A 14,714-nucleotide genomic window follows, 5' to 3' on the forward strand; every position below is an offset into this window, starting at 1 on the left:
TAGAGAGCAGAATTTCTTGTGCCATTTAAAATTTGCTATATCATGAGTTTCCTTTCAATTGCAAAAGCAGAAAAACAGCTTGAGTACTTTTCCTCCTACATCTTTACTTCAAGCTGCTTTTACAGTCCTCAGTACATCCTTCAGCATCTCCTGCCTTAAATACATATCCCAAGGGGAATAAAGGGGAATTTAACAAAGAACAATTTTTCCCAGATGGTACCCAAAGTCATCTACAAACACAAAGATAGGAACTGCTTTAAAATAAACTCTATTGGAGATTTTTGGCTGTGGGAGTGTAGGGCATGTGGCCATTCACATGTTACAAAGTGCTGTACTCAGTACCAAAATAAAAAAAAATAATTAAAAAAACAAACCAAAAAACTACTTCAGGGTGAGAACTCAGAGGCAGCTTACTAGTGCAGAGCAGCAACAGATAATGCTTGAGTACAGGAAGCAGAGCAGTATTTAGCATGCAACTGAAATGAAAGGGGGCCTTTCTTCACCTTGATATATTTTATAACAGTTTAGATAACTAGAGGGAGGTAGCCCCAACAGCAAACTACCACGGTTATCAGCAATTTCCTCTTCTGTGCGCAGGGTGAGGAGTGTGGTGTGCCACATCCCACAACGTAGGAAGTGTTAACAAGCACTGACTTTTTCATGGCAGGCATATAGCTAGCAAATATCAAAAGAGACCTAACTCTTCCCCTTTCACATCTTTCACTTATTTCTTCCTTCTTCATCTTGAAAGATGAAAGAAGGTAGCTGAATTCACACAGGGTGACCTCCTCTGTGACTTCCCTTGCAAGGTGACAAACACCAGCACCACTTGCCAAATCTAAAGTTTGTGGAGGCATCTGCTTCAGTGCCTCTTTTATGTAAAGCCATGCTAACATGACGTTGTACAGAGGAACACAGTTGTCTTTTAGTCTGCACATCAAATGTTTATAAATGGATATCTTTTTTACTGAAGAGCTCCTGGCCTCCTCTTCCCCCAGCCTCCTTACTTCCCATTCCCAGTTTCAACCTTGCAAAACTCCTAGTGGGGCCTGAGACTAAAGTTGGGCTCTTCCTTACTATTATCCCCAGCAAGGAAAACCAATGGACCAATTTGTCGTCTTGTTAATGCTTGCACAATCTTATCTCTGTCCCTGTCTTTGCTGTGCCCCCTTTTACTGTAGTAATGAGGACAGAAAGCAAATTAAAAAACCTTGCCATTGTCAGTGCAGCCAGCAGCTATGACTCAGAACACAGAGAGGCTGCAGACTTGGTGAGTAAGATGGAGCTTTTTCTCCCCACGCCCCCCTTTTCTTTTTTTTTTAAATAGTCACATTAGAGAATAGAAAAACTTCAAAGAATTTGACTTTCTCAAAACTACTATATGGTTACGGATTTCTGCTGTAGCCACCTTTTTGGCTAGCTCCAGTGATGGATGAGATTCTCCGTACTGCCAGTTTTGCATGGTCTAAGCAGCTCCAGAAGCTTAAACACCTCCCCGAAGCCCTTAGGGTTTGCACATCTGGGCTTTAACCATGCGAGATCCAGAACTCTCGATGTCTTCAGACTTCGAGAACTTCCTGCTTAGGCCAGGGGGATGCTGTCAAAATAGACTTCTTCACTGAGTGACTCAGTGCTGCTTTCAGTCCTTGCCAGAAGCCAAGTACAGAGGCATGAGGAAAACAAACAGAAGTTACTGAAGCATTTCAGAGTTTTCAGAAAAGTTTGGTTCAGCTTTGATTCCAGTAAAGCTCAGAGAAAGATGAAGCAGAAAAATATTTCCTAACCAAATTCCCCATGCAAAGGCTCTTAGTAGACAAGCATGTGTAAATTTTACAACAGTTTTACATTCCTGGTCAGGACCTGTGAGGTTCCACGTCTGGACGATGGGAAGGACAAGGCACATACAGAACATGTGGAAAAATGCCCTGTAGATACCAGCTCAAGTTTTGTCCTCAACTCTACTCCCACGGCCAACAGACTTCCCTGGAATTGCATAAGTGTTTCAGAGCAGAATTCAGCCTCTTTTGTTGTTGTTGTTGTTGTTGTTGTTGTTGTTGTTGTTTTTGAAGCGCTACAATCGTTTTATGGAAGAGCCTGGCAGACACCAAAGGCTGCATGCACACAAGCATGCTTGCTGGGAACTCTCCCTCAGGAATGCTCAGCTTGGATCTGGCCAGCTTTTCATATAATTCAAACAGTAGAATACCAATTTTGAAAAGAAAATAGTCCAAATATATTTAAGTGTGAAAAACAAAGCTAAATTTGCCTAAAGTTAGAGAAAAAAGTTAAACCCCAGACATGCTCGCAAAATACTTCCATGCCAAAGCCTATCTTGGATCTGTATCCACGCACTCCTTCGTAGGTTGTTTGTGATTAACATCACTTTGACACTGAGGAAAGGAAACGATCAGACTCATCATCAGCTTATTCCCTCTTGCCTCCCCCCAGAAAAAGTACCATAGCTCAAAGTAGGACAGCAAAGCAATAACATAGTCACCTCCCAAGCTTGTGATAATGCCACAATGGAAAATAGTACGACAAAAATGTTGATATGCCACATAAAAAATTAATTTAACCTAATCTGGGCCAAAGAACACTGAAATATCTTCTTCACAACAATACAGTTATTTCATAACATCGCTGAACAGCAGAGGGAAGTTCAAGTCCCTAAGAGTACTGCTACAATGATACTATTTTAACTTTAACCTTTTAAAATTTCTTTTAAATATAACTGTTTACTTCATGGGGTTTATGACATTATGATTTGGAATAATTCAGCCAACCTACTATTTATTTTTAAACCATGCATTTCATATACATGTATATGCACAAACTCAAATCCATCTTAATGAGAATTCCCTAGTCTTTAAAATTACCAAGAAAGCTACGCAACCATACATGGAGCTCTCGCCTACAAACCCAGCAAGAACACAGGCTCTGCAGCTGCACGCAGGTATAGCACCTAGAGCCACAGCCGATCCCAGGGTCTGAAGACGTGCTCAGCCCACCTCCTCCCATCAAGTCACCAACACCATAACATCACTTGGCGCACACAGCTGCAGAGGAAGGGTGGTCATTGCCCCTGCACAGATTTGTCTTGATCAATAGCCTATCTGCAGGCTGGTTAATCCTAACAGACGGTAACCAGTGATAACGTACCTTCATAGCAAGCTGATTTCTTTAAACATAGCCGCGCACAGGGTCTCTCTGAAGTTCAGCAGTACAGCAAATCTCAGATGCTGTTTTATTCGACCTCTACAGTTATCCAGAGCAGAAGAAGCATTTATTTTCCACTCATAATTTAAAAATTTAAAGTCTCCTATTATTCAAACTAGTTAATGAAGCAACTTGTAAGTTCTCTGAAAATCCACATGACGTGCAAAGTCCAAGGGTTACAAATTTAAGGAATTCATTAGGCTATCTTCCTTATGCAGGACAAGAGGAGTTAACTCTGGTTTTTTACACAAAATAGAGCCTCTGATTCATCACTGCACCAACTGACTAGCAGAGTAAGACCAATTTAGGCAGTTTCTAACAGACTACAGAGCCCAAACCAAACAGTCAACAAAATTAGACCAAAAACCTGTGCTTCAGGGGGGGATTCTGACCCAGCCATAAAACAGCAACTGCAAGATCTTCAGTCAGTCTTTGTAAGGTCACACTCCCCTCATCAAACTCACTGGAGATCCAGAGGACAACTTCAATGCGTTCTCCCAATTAAATAGCTCATTTGGATCTAATACGACATTTATTGACTCCTGGGCCTGTATTGATTCTGAATAGTCTACAGCTAAGGTTTAGTAAATGCCTTGGAGATAAATCAGCATGCAGGTAATAAACTGCAGATCACATAAGCAAACATTACTTAATTATATTCCTATTAATATATTGAGTCTGTAATGAATTTTTGAGGCATTTAATTATCAATTTGACAAGATAATCTAGGGGTAGTTAATGATGGACCAGTAAATTGTTAAAAAAATACAGACACTTAATAAGTCTCCTAACTGACACTGAATTAACTTGCTTTAGCTGTCTGGTTAAATAGACAGCAGTTAATTACACAGTGCTTAAACAGTCTCACAATTTTAATATATGACCCTCTTTGCTGTGCAGTAACCATGCAGCAGGAGATACGGGTTTTTCTCCACGTATTTCTTTCAGATGGCTGAATCATTTGCTGTTGCAACCACTTTGTCTTCAGTAAGATTCAGTGGTTAGGCCTTTCTTATTTACAAATGCAATGGAGCACTCCCTCTCTTTAGTGATCAGAAATCGTTGTGTGTTTTAGACCCTGCAGGATTAACAACAAAAGGGGAATTTTTCACTCGTAGGAGGGGTGACACTTTGGAAAAGGAAGCGGTCGCCATGAAGCTCCAAGTGGTCCCTGGACAGGCAGAGCCACCCACTAGACATCCTGGCTAGCCATGGATATCTGAATATTGCTGTCTAGATATTCATGTATATCCAAGAAATGCTTCACCCAGTGCCGAAGCGCAGCTCCTTCTTTGGATAAAATCTGACACTTCACTGCAACAACTGGTTCAGCACTGACTCATACAAAGATGATCACTTGCCATAGTGTTTTGGGAGCATAAAAAAAAAAAAAAAGGCAAATGAGCCAGCAAAGGCAGCACTGGAGACAAGCATTAACAGTTCATCCCAGAGGTTAACAAAGAAGGGTAACAAATATTAACAGCTGTGACACCTTCTCTAGGAATAGCCTCAAGCTACACTGAGGAAGTGAGGCTTCCTCGAGCTGGAGAAGTCTTGGCAATGGTTGGTTTGAAATGTAAAACACTGCTGATAATCCCGGGTTGTGCATGAATAAAACATTGTAGATCCTTAATCAGCTGGGGAAAATACATGCAGGTCCTTTAAGAAAAAGACATTTCAGCAAGTAGAAGCAATGTTGTTTGACTCCAGGAGTTCAGAGGCCCCGAGTCATCAGTCTCTCCTATCTTTAGCTTAAAGAGAAAATTTCAAGTGCTGGTTCTTTTAATTTATTTACTCTGGGAAGCCTTTAAGGATCAAGCTTTTTTCCTCAGTAATTATGCAGCCTAAAAGCCATTTCTCCAAAAATAAATAAAAACATTAATGCAATAGCACAAATCCAGGAAGAAGGGCTTTAAAAAGCCACCAAATGTTATCAGACTGGAAAACTTAAGCAGAAACCCCAGGGACCCTTACTCAGCCAGGCACTTGTGTGACAATGCAATGACACCAGCAACATCATTTTTCTCAAAGTCACTAGCAGCTGTGGTAGTGTTAAGTAGCAGGGTTAGTGGGCAGAGTCCTTCCATCACGGCCTCCTTAAGGTATGAATTCAGGGGAGACAAACCGTCAGTCTGACAACGAAGTCATTGTGAAATCTGTGTCTCTAGCTGCTTTATTTAAGTCATGTCATGTTCTTCAGAGCTACGCCAGGAAAGACTGAACAGTGTTATCGCAAGACACAGTCCCCAAGCCATCGTTCTCCAACTTCACCCAAGTGAGGGGAAAAGGTTCTGCCACCTCTAGTTTGCAAGCTGGGCTGAGAGCAGCCTGGACACCTGAGGAGGCTCTGTTGGCCGCTGAGGACACCGCCATCTTCAGCACGAGCAGAGCTGCCTAACTGTTCCTGCAGACCTGTTCTGCCCAAGGAAGGCATGAAAAGCCATAAGGAATCCTTGCCACCTCCAAAGTATTGCTTGCTACATGTTTGTCAGCAACACAGAGGAAGGGAAAGGACCATGTCTTCAAACCTGGGTGTTCCCAGGTCTTGCCTTCTTGCCCAGCTCCCCTGGACTCATCACTGATTTCTCATCCACTGATCAGCAACCTTCCTTCAAGAGGTAGCTGGTCATTTTAGGGCAAATCATGGTAAGACCAGCGCCTACACTCATGTCTCCTTTTCAGAGAGCAGTAGTTGAGGCTGGAAAGTATGCAGAGCCCTTCAGCTTGTGATGGAGGTGGGACCAAGGCTGATTCACAGACCATTCCTTCAACAGGGCAAAGAGGGGAAGCAGAGCTGAGTTTAACCCCTTGCTTACTTGAAAGAGAAGGCAGTGCTTTCCCCATGCTGACACCAAGGCAGCCGAGGTCACTGGCAGGGCTGTGCTCTGCAGGATACTTGCTCATGCCCAGTTGTTTTCGGCATGCCATTAGAGAAAGCATTTTGCCAGAGATATTGTCAGATTTATCACCAGCTCTGCATGTGGAACTCAGCACATGCATCACCAATGTGCTGCGGTGTTTTTCAAAAGCCACTTTTGGTCCCAGCACCCCTTGGGATGTCCAGAAACAGGCTCTCACTGCATGCCAAGAAGCACAAGCATGGCCTATGGTGTTTCTGGGCTGGCTGGTGATGGAGTGGTTGGTCATGGCACACAGCCGTGCTGTGGCCTGGGGGATCAGCTCACAGCTGTGGCCCTCAGGATCCTTGGCCAGTCCTGCTGTGGTCCAGGGCCAACTGAAGGCTGTTGTCCTGCTCGCCAAGACCTCTGTTTCCTCTGACCCATCCCCCCGCAGGCTCCTTCTCTGTGATTTCTGCTCAGAGCTGGCAAGATGCTCCCATTGCCCCAGGACGGGCAGCTGCCCTGCACTGCTGGGGCTGTGGAGGTGGGCTGTGGGTGCCACCAGCCCTTCACTTCTCCTCCCCAGCATGGATGAGTGCTCCAGCCTCTGCACATCCCTCCTCCTCTTGCCACAGACTGTTGCCAGGGTTTCTCTTTGGCTGCCGCTTTTGGGCCCAGCTGCAGGAGGGCTCTGCTCCAACACAGGCTCAGCTGGGCTAGCACAATGGGAAAACAAAGGCCCGCTCGCTGGGGATCTAAGCCTTTTCAGCCCCATTTCCTTTTCCGATGCTTTCATTTCCTCCGAGTGAAATGCTGCTGAAAGGAGGACAGTGTCGCTGTGGCTGCTGCCATAGGCATGGGGGCTTGGTTGTCACTAGCTGCTTCTTCGTCTGGGTCAGTGATTTCAAAGGGGCCTTCACTCAGCTCCTCCCTTAGAGATGATATTTCATCTAAGAAGGCTTACACAGGCAATCGGTAGAGCCCCGAGATCACTCTACCTTAGAAGCAGCTGGCTTTGCCTGGCCCATGTTCCTACAGCAGATCCCAGCAGAGGTGCTGGACATCCTGGAGTGAGCACGGGCGGGACAAAGCCTAGCAGAGGCTTCTTGATTTTTGGCATTTGCTCTGCAGTCTTCAAGACACCCAGCGATTTGGGGAAGTCAGGAGGAACTGGGGTAGTTCGTGCTTTGGCAGTTATGGTGTGGGGTGGGAAAGGGGAGGAGGGAATGCATGTGGCTTGATTTATAGCACGGCTTTACTGCTACTGCCTTTGACATTGAGGGGCTAGGGGAACTTTCTGTGTTGGAGAAGGGGAGGCTGCATTAATTTAAATTTTTTTGGCAGGTGACAAAGTTATCCTTGCTGGGTAAGGGAGAAGGTGTTAATCTGTGCATTTGCTAAGGAAGAAATTAATATTCCCTGACCTCACAAGAACTTTTAAGTTAAAACAAACCAAACCGAACCACGTAGAGAAGATTTCCTAGAGCTGGGGTTCCTCAGTGACCGATACCTCCCCAGAGACCAACAGACCTGTGTGACTCCACCAAGTCCTCAGGAGAGCTGTAATCCCTCAAAACGCTGCCGCCACCCCCCACGCCCCGGCTCCAGCCTACGAGCGCCCCCCCGCCCCCGCCCGCGTCCGCGGAGGCTTCCCATCACTTCCCATCGCGTTTGCGGCTCCCCTGCCCGCCGCTCCCACGCAGGGCGCTGGCCGCAGCCACCTGCGCGCCCGCCCCGCGCCTCCCGCCTGCCCTGCCCGCCGGCAGCGCTGGGGGGGCGGCAGCGGGGCCCGGGCCCGCTCCCTCCGCCACCCGCCCCGCGCCCCCCGGCCTGCGCCAGCCCGGGCTCGTCAGCAGAGGGCACTCGGGGAGCAGGATTGCCGAGGGGCCGGCGGGAAGGGGCGGCCGGCCCCGGGCCGGGGGAAGCGCCCGGCGGGGCGGGGGGCATCGCGGCGGGCAGGCGTCCTGCAGAGACGGGGGTGCGGGCCCCGGGGCCGGGCGGGGGTGCAGGCAGCTGAGCTGCCCCATCCGTGTTGAGACGGCCCCGAGAGGCGGCGGGGGAAGGCCGCGGCTTCTGCGGTGCAGGTAGGCGCGGGAGGCGTCAACCAGAGAGGGGCTGCCGGAGCCCGGCACCCCGCTGGGATCACCCCGGTCTTTCTCCAGGCTCCCCTTCCCGGGGCGTTGCCACCGGGACGCGGTGTCACATGGATTGGCTGTGACAGAGGAGGAGTTTGCACCAAATGTCCTAAACGCCGGATCGGGTACTGCCCTTTGGCCTGCTCTGCTTCAGGAGCCAGTGTGCTCCTGGGATGCAGCTCATTTCCACCTGGGCCAACCTGCCTCACCTGGAGAGACCCGGCTCCTGAAGGGAGCACTTTCCCCTGTTTCTCCCTATCCCAGAAGTGCTATGGCTTCTTTTAAGACAGGGAATGGATTAAGAGCAAAGGAAATGTGTGTTTGAGCGGAAAAAGTCATGGGGGTCCAAACATAAAGGCACCAGGCACAGAAGTAAGCAGTGGTGTCCTTGGCCAGCCCAGCCAAATGGCTCCTAAGGATGGATCTCCTCCTCCGGAGGAGGAGAGGGATGGAAACGAAGCACTTCTTGAGGAAGGCGTCTGGCAACATGACACCTTTCTTCCCCTCTCCCATCCACCCCATAGCCTCCGTCCTGTGATCTGCTCACTGAACAGCCACCAAGGGTTGTGGGAGATGGAGATTTCTGGAGGTGCAGCACCCTCGCCCTGCCCCTTGGCTGCCTCTGGCCAGGACCCCCATTTCTGGGGGACCCACCCTCTCCCAGCCTGCAGAGCCCTCACCGCCATCGGCAAGCAGGTTTGCTTTATTTCAAGCTGCACCAAGTGACATGGGCTGCGATGTTTGAGCTCAGGACCTTCCTTGCTCTGTTGGCTTCTGTTTCGCCGCGCTGCGCCCCTTCCCATGGACCAGAACCAGCCAGCTCTGCCTGGTCCCAGCGCCTCCAATGCAGGAAGGCAACTCATGGAAATGGGGTGGCCAGAAACATTGCATACAGCTATGCTGGGGATGGTGAAGGGGGCACATAGGTACACGGGGGCAATAGCAGCACCTGGTTCCAACTTGCACAAGGGTTGCAGCCCCCTGCAACCCAGCAAAAAGGCCCTTCCTTTGAGCCCCTCTAACCACTAACGGCAGGAGCACCATGCCGCTGGAAGTGACTGGTTTGCTCCAGTAGTTCCTTTACAAGCACCGAGGGACAGCTCCTCGGGGACCGCTGGGTTTTTGAAAGGCCACTTATAAGCTTTAATACTGCGCTGGGGGAGAGGGTAAGGAGAAGGGGGGTCAGGGAGGGGTGGTTGCGTTGACTACTTAGGACTTAAAGCTGTAAACCTCTTCTTCCCTCGCTCATTGCTGGGACGTTTTTATTGGCGAGATGAAGGGAGACAGAGCACAGCTCCACAACTTGCTCTTCTTCTAGAGGTTAATGACCCAGTTAGCAGCTCTTGGCTGCATTTCCCGACATTTTGCAGACATCAAGACCCGTCTCCCTGCCAAGTACATTCTGTTCCCTGGAGCTCGGCCAATGCATCTCAGATTACTATGTAATGCGACAAAGAGGGAGAGCTGGAGGTGAGGGTGGGGGCTAGAGGGGAGATACAGGAGCCGTTGGGAAGGGGGCAGGGAGAGGGTGGGAGAAGGGGAAGCACCACTTCTAAATTTAACATCTGAGATGGAAATGAAGCTCCCAAGGTGCTTATTTGCTGGATAAAAATGTGAATCCCAGGATAAATTGGAGTGATGCTTCTGGGAAACAGATGCAATCAGCAAATAATTCCCCCCTAGGGACCGCACAGGCCTGTGCTTCCCGGCTCCGCTGACAGTTAAGATCTTGCTTCTGATGCCCTTGTGCCCAGGACGAATACTGCTAGGGAACCAGGGCTGTTTTCCTGAATGAGAGTCCAATATCCCAAGAGGAACAGGGGCTTAGCCAGGAAAACGGGGAGTGAGGGGTGAGAAGAAGAAGAAGAAGTTCCTACATGGTCTTTTATTTATCTTTTTGCACCTCAGGCAAAAGATGCTGCTCAGAGGCACTGTGCTTGGCTGCTTCAGATCCAGCCACTTGCACAGTAAAGGGAGGAAAGTCAGACCTTAGGGAAGGCTCTGTTGGCAGGGGTTGAATGTGCAGCTCGCAGAGTGGCTGAGCTACCAAACCTATTAGCAGCAGGTGCCTGCCATTGCTAGAGACCAACATGATCATACACTCCACACACACCCGCAAGCCTTTGCTGAGTGAACCAGTCTGGTGTCCTCTCCTGAGCCACGCTGGGGTCTTCCCCTGCAGCTCTACTGAGATCCCTTGGCCATTACACGCACTGAGACCCCCTTGGCTCTTGCAAACCTCCCCTCCCAGGCATCCTGTGCCTCGTTTCTGATAAAAAAGAAACCATGTTGTTTTCTAGGTGTCACCTGTGCAGGTCTCACATGTTAGCAGTGTTGAGAACCAGGTTTGGGTTCCTGACCCGAGAGGAACCCTTGCAACCCTTCCTCTCCCAGGCTGGCATCTCTGCTAAGCTTTCCCATTCTATCTAGGTGCAGTATCTCCTGCTAATTCAGCTCTGGGCCTTGCTCACAGCTGCTCTGGGGACCTTCCAGCCAGACGTGCAGTTCCATCATGCCCTGGGCTGCATGCACTGCCCTGATGATGTACCACAAGCCTTTCTCCACTCGGGCCACAGCCTCTGGCATACGGTCATGCCAGTTCTCAGCCCCAACCCTTGCCAGGCCTGGGCTTTCCTTCCCTCCCACCATCCTACAGCTGTGTCAACTCCAGTTGGTCCCAGCATATCCCTCATAGACATCCCAGCCTTGGGCTCCTCTGCCCAAGCCCCACACCACTGTAGCAGCTCACCCGGTCCCATTCCTCCTCTGCTGCTCTTCTCAGACATAGCCATGCTGCCACATCATGGTCCCAATATCAACCCATTCCCTTCCCCGTCCCGCTCCTGCCATATTTGCATGCTCCCATGTTGCCTTTCTTGCTCCAGCCTGGCCTCTCCAGGGCACAGCTTGCTGTTGTAGAACACCAAGGGGGGGCTTTCTCCTCTCCTGCTGCCAGCACACTCACAACTGAGCCTGCTGGCACAGCCCTGTTGCAAGGAGACATGCTGGGAAACGAGTCTTGTGAGCCACCTCTGACTGAGGTGTGCATGGACGGTGTCGGGAGCAGTGGACGAAGGTGGAACTCCACCGAGCAAAGCAGGAGGCCTGGGGAGAGCTCAGGGGAACCGGTTGCCACACGTGAGGTGTCAAAGCCTTCCCACAGGACCTGAGATACCCTGCGATCAGGCCCATGCCGTGGGCATACCCAGCGTTGCTCCAAGCCCTGCTCTCTCTCCATGGTGTAGCAGGAACGGTCAGACAGGGTCTGCGCTCAGGGCTTGGAGAAGGGGTTAGTGCCCAGCATTGCAGTGCAGCCAGGGCGTGCGCTGGGCAGAGGGTGTGCTCCCCCATTCGAGGGCAGCTGGATGGGACCCAGGCTCCCTGGCAGCACCTCGGGGCTCTCACCCTGCTCCCACAGGCTTGACAGCCGCCTTCGCACCATCCCTCAGGATGCTGTCTTGTGAACTGGGAAGAGAAGAAATGAGAGGTCTGGCTCAATGGGACTGCTTATCTCCCTGGAGTGGAGCCCTCCCTCCTCTTCAGGAATTATTTCCTTGAAAGACAAAAAAACAGCACAAAACTGCCTCTTGCTCAGCTCCATCTGCCACACGGGGGCTGGGTGCTGGGAGGCCACGATTGCTCTCTGCACTTGCCAGACATGGCTTTAGGAGGATTTTTCATCACCTGCAGCCCAAGAAAGGGATGAGCCGGGTTTACCTGTACCAGGAGTTGCTCCGGAAAGTCCTGAAAAAAATGTGTGTTTCTGTGGAGAGGAACTTCCTCAAAACCCGCAGTAAATGCCAGCATCTAAAAATCTGGCACTGTGTTACTTCACTGCTAAGCATCTGTCCTCAAGGCCAGCCCCACAGAGAGAGTCATCAGGGGCCAAAGCATCCTCTAAAACATAAGCCTAGGCTAACCACAAACATGCAACCCTCCCGACTTCTAAGCCACACATCAGCCTCCTCCAAAGGATGAGAAGGTCCAGACACAGTCCTGGGATGTAGGACAGCTGGGAGGAGGGCACAGGTTGCAGGAAGGAAGGAGGAGCTCCTCCCCAGGAGTACCCTCACAAGAGGAGCTGGGTGGAGGCATACATGGAGTCGCAGTTTTCTGGCAAAGTCAGCCTTATCCTCTGTCTGGCTCACGTCCTTCCACAGCAGATGCCCCGCTATGGAGATGAACCCACGTCACAGCACACTGTGCTAATGCTGCATGAACCCAGTGTGAAATCGCAGTCCTGGCCCAACGCATCTGCCATTTTGATGTCCAGCAGAACTGTTTGCAAGTGGGGCAACTTTCAGTCAGCAGGGGGGCACAGATGACAATGGTGTGCAAATGGGGAAAAAATTGCCAGAGGCATCTCAGCATCTGGTACAATGCTGAGAAGGCTTAAGTTGGGACAATTACAATTTAAGTATTGCTGTTATTACCAATGCCAGAAGAAGCATTTTTCCCCCGTATCGGGGTAAATAATAGCAGGTAGGTGACTGCTAAGTTCATGCTACTTTTTTTCACCGTTCCCTTTCCCCACAGATCCATGCTGGAGTAGAAACCATGGCAGTGAACAAGCATCAAGGCCAACATGTATAAAGACAGAGAAATGTTCCAGCCCTATTTATGGAGCAGGTTGAGCCAGGCAAGCACCAGCTGGATCCCCCGCATGACTTGTCCTGAGTGGAGAAGCTCATCCCAAAAGCTGAGACTTTTTGTGTTTTAGGAGACTACTGAAGGCTTCACTCCTGTATCAGCTGGCTCCTGAATTTACCAACTCACAGAAACCATCGGGCAGTTTTTGTGAAACAACTACAGCCAGGCCAGGCTCAGTTTCTCACTGGATAACATCACCCCCAGATCCACCCACCAGAGGAAGCAGTAACCCAGGTCAAGCCCAGCTTATTAGTCCAGTCTGGGCAGGGCAGGAAACAATAAGCTTGAAGTGCATCAAGGACAGTTTAACTTTGGCACTATCTCTAAACGTCTCAACTAATAAGGACAGTTAAGCACTGAAAAGAGTGCCTAAGGAGACTGTGGAGTCTGTATCCTCAATTGCTTTCAAGAACAGGGCAGAGGCAAACATCTGTCTGGACTTGTTTGGGTCCAGCTGGTCCCATCTTGTGGCATGGTATGGACCAGGTGATATCTTGTTATGCATCAGCCTTTCCCATCCCAGTTTCCAGGTGCATTTGTTCAGATTCCCTCTGTCACACACCGTCCCCTCTCTGTGTATTCGCAGGATGTGTGGCACACTGCTGAACCTGATGCTGAGCAAGTTGGTCTGACTTGTGAAATCATATTTTCCTTTAAATTAGGATGAGTTTTGAGATATACATAAAGGTATAGAATACCAGAGAATATTTATTAGGGTTGAAATTAACATTGATTGATTTGATTTTTGCTGATTAGGTAATTATGAGAACTAAAGGGGTAATCACCTTTTCGATGAGGAAATGAAACAATCATCCAAGCTAGACAAGTCCTGAGTTTCTAATTTGAGCAGGGCGGGGGGGGGGGGGGGGAGCTACAGGTGGAGATTAAAGAGCAGTATCTATGCCACGTTGTCTCTCACTCTCTAAGCAGATATGGGCTGGGACTTTTCCTAGCATGCTCATCTCAGTTTTATGCATCCATACAGTGCCTTGTGAGATCGAGCGAGGAGAGACGAAAGGGTTAGCCCAGGGACTAAAGCAGTGCAAGGAGCAGTTCTTGGCTTACTTTATGCCTAGAGGAGGAAGGAGCCTTCCCTACAGTTCTTCATCTCACCAGAAGTATGGCCAGATCTGTCAAGTCACTGACAGCTGAACATGAGGCTCACGCGAGCAAGTCCTGCCTCGCTCTCCTCCCTGGAGCTGTCTCTCGCACATCTGCAGTCCATCAGGGCCTCTCTCCCCCAAGGTGACCCCACGTGCCAGACTTGTTTGCTGGATGTTTGGGATATCTCCAGGGCTCACATCTCAGTGCTCCGGGGTTTCTTTCCCAGCTAGCAAAGTGGGAAGAGGCCACCGAGTGCAAACCTCAGCCTGACACCCTGTGCCCGGCAATTGCAACCCCTGCTGGCTTGTATACGGCTTGGACAACCATACAAGTGCCATGACTCCTTTCCCCTGTTCCCACCTGTATTATAATGGAAACCGGGATGAAGGGAGGCTCTGGAGAGCCAGCTACCATCAGTCCCTTAAAAACCAACCAAACAAAGGCCTTTTCTCAGCTGCAGTGGCATGAACAGAGCTTAGTCCCCCTGGCCCCTCCAGGATGTGGCTGAGATATATCAGGGAAGAGCAGCTGTCAGCATGGATGTGCCTAAAATTAGCTCAAAGAGAAGGTTTCCTCCATTTATTTATTTATTTCCTCCTTAAAAGGCCCCTTCTTATTAGATGCAAATTCAGCACAAAAGCTTCAAGCCAGTACAAAGGCGCTGCTAATATTTTTCAATTACACTGAGAGGGAGGTCACAGCACTTTGCATTTGAACTTCTGCTTAGCTGTAGATGTTCTTCGGATACAGGCTGTAGCAATGGGGTGAC

This window comes from Ciconia boyciana, chromosome 7 (genome assembly GCF_034638445.1).
Source record: "Ciconia boyciana chromosome 7, ASM3463844v1, whole genome shotgun sequence".
Lineage (NCBI taxonomy): Eukaryota > Metazoa > Chordata > Aves > Ciconiiformes > Ciconiidae > Ciconia > Ciconia boyciana.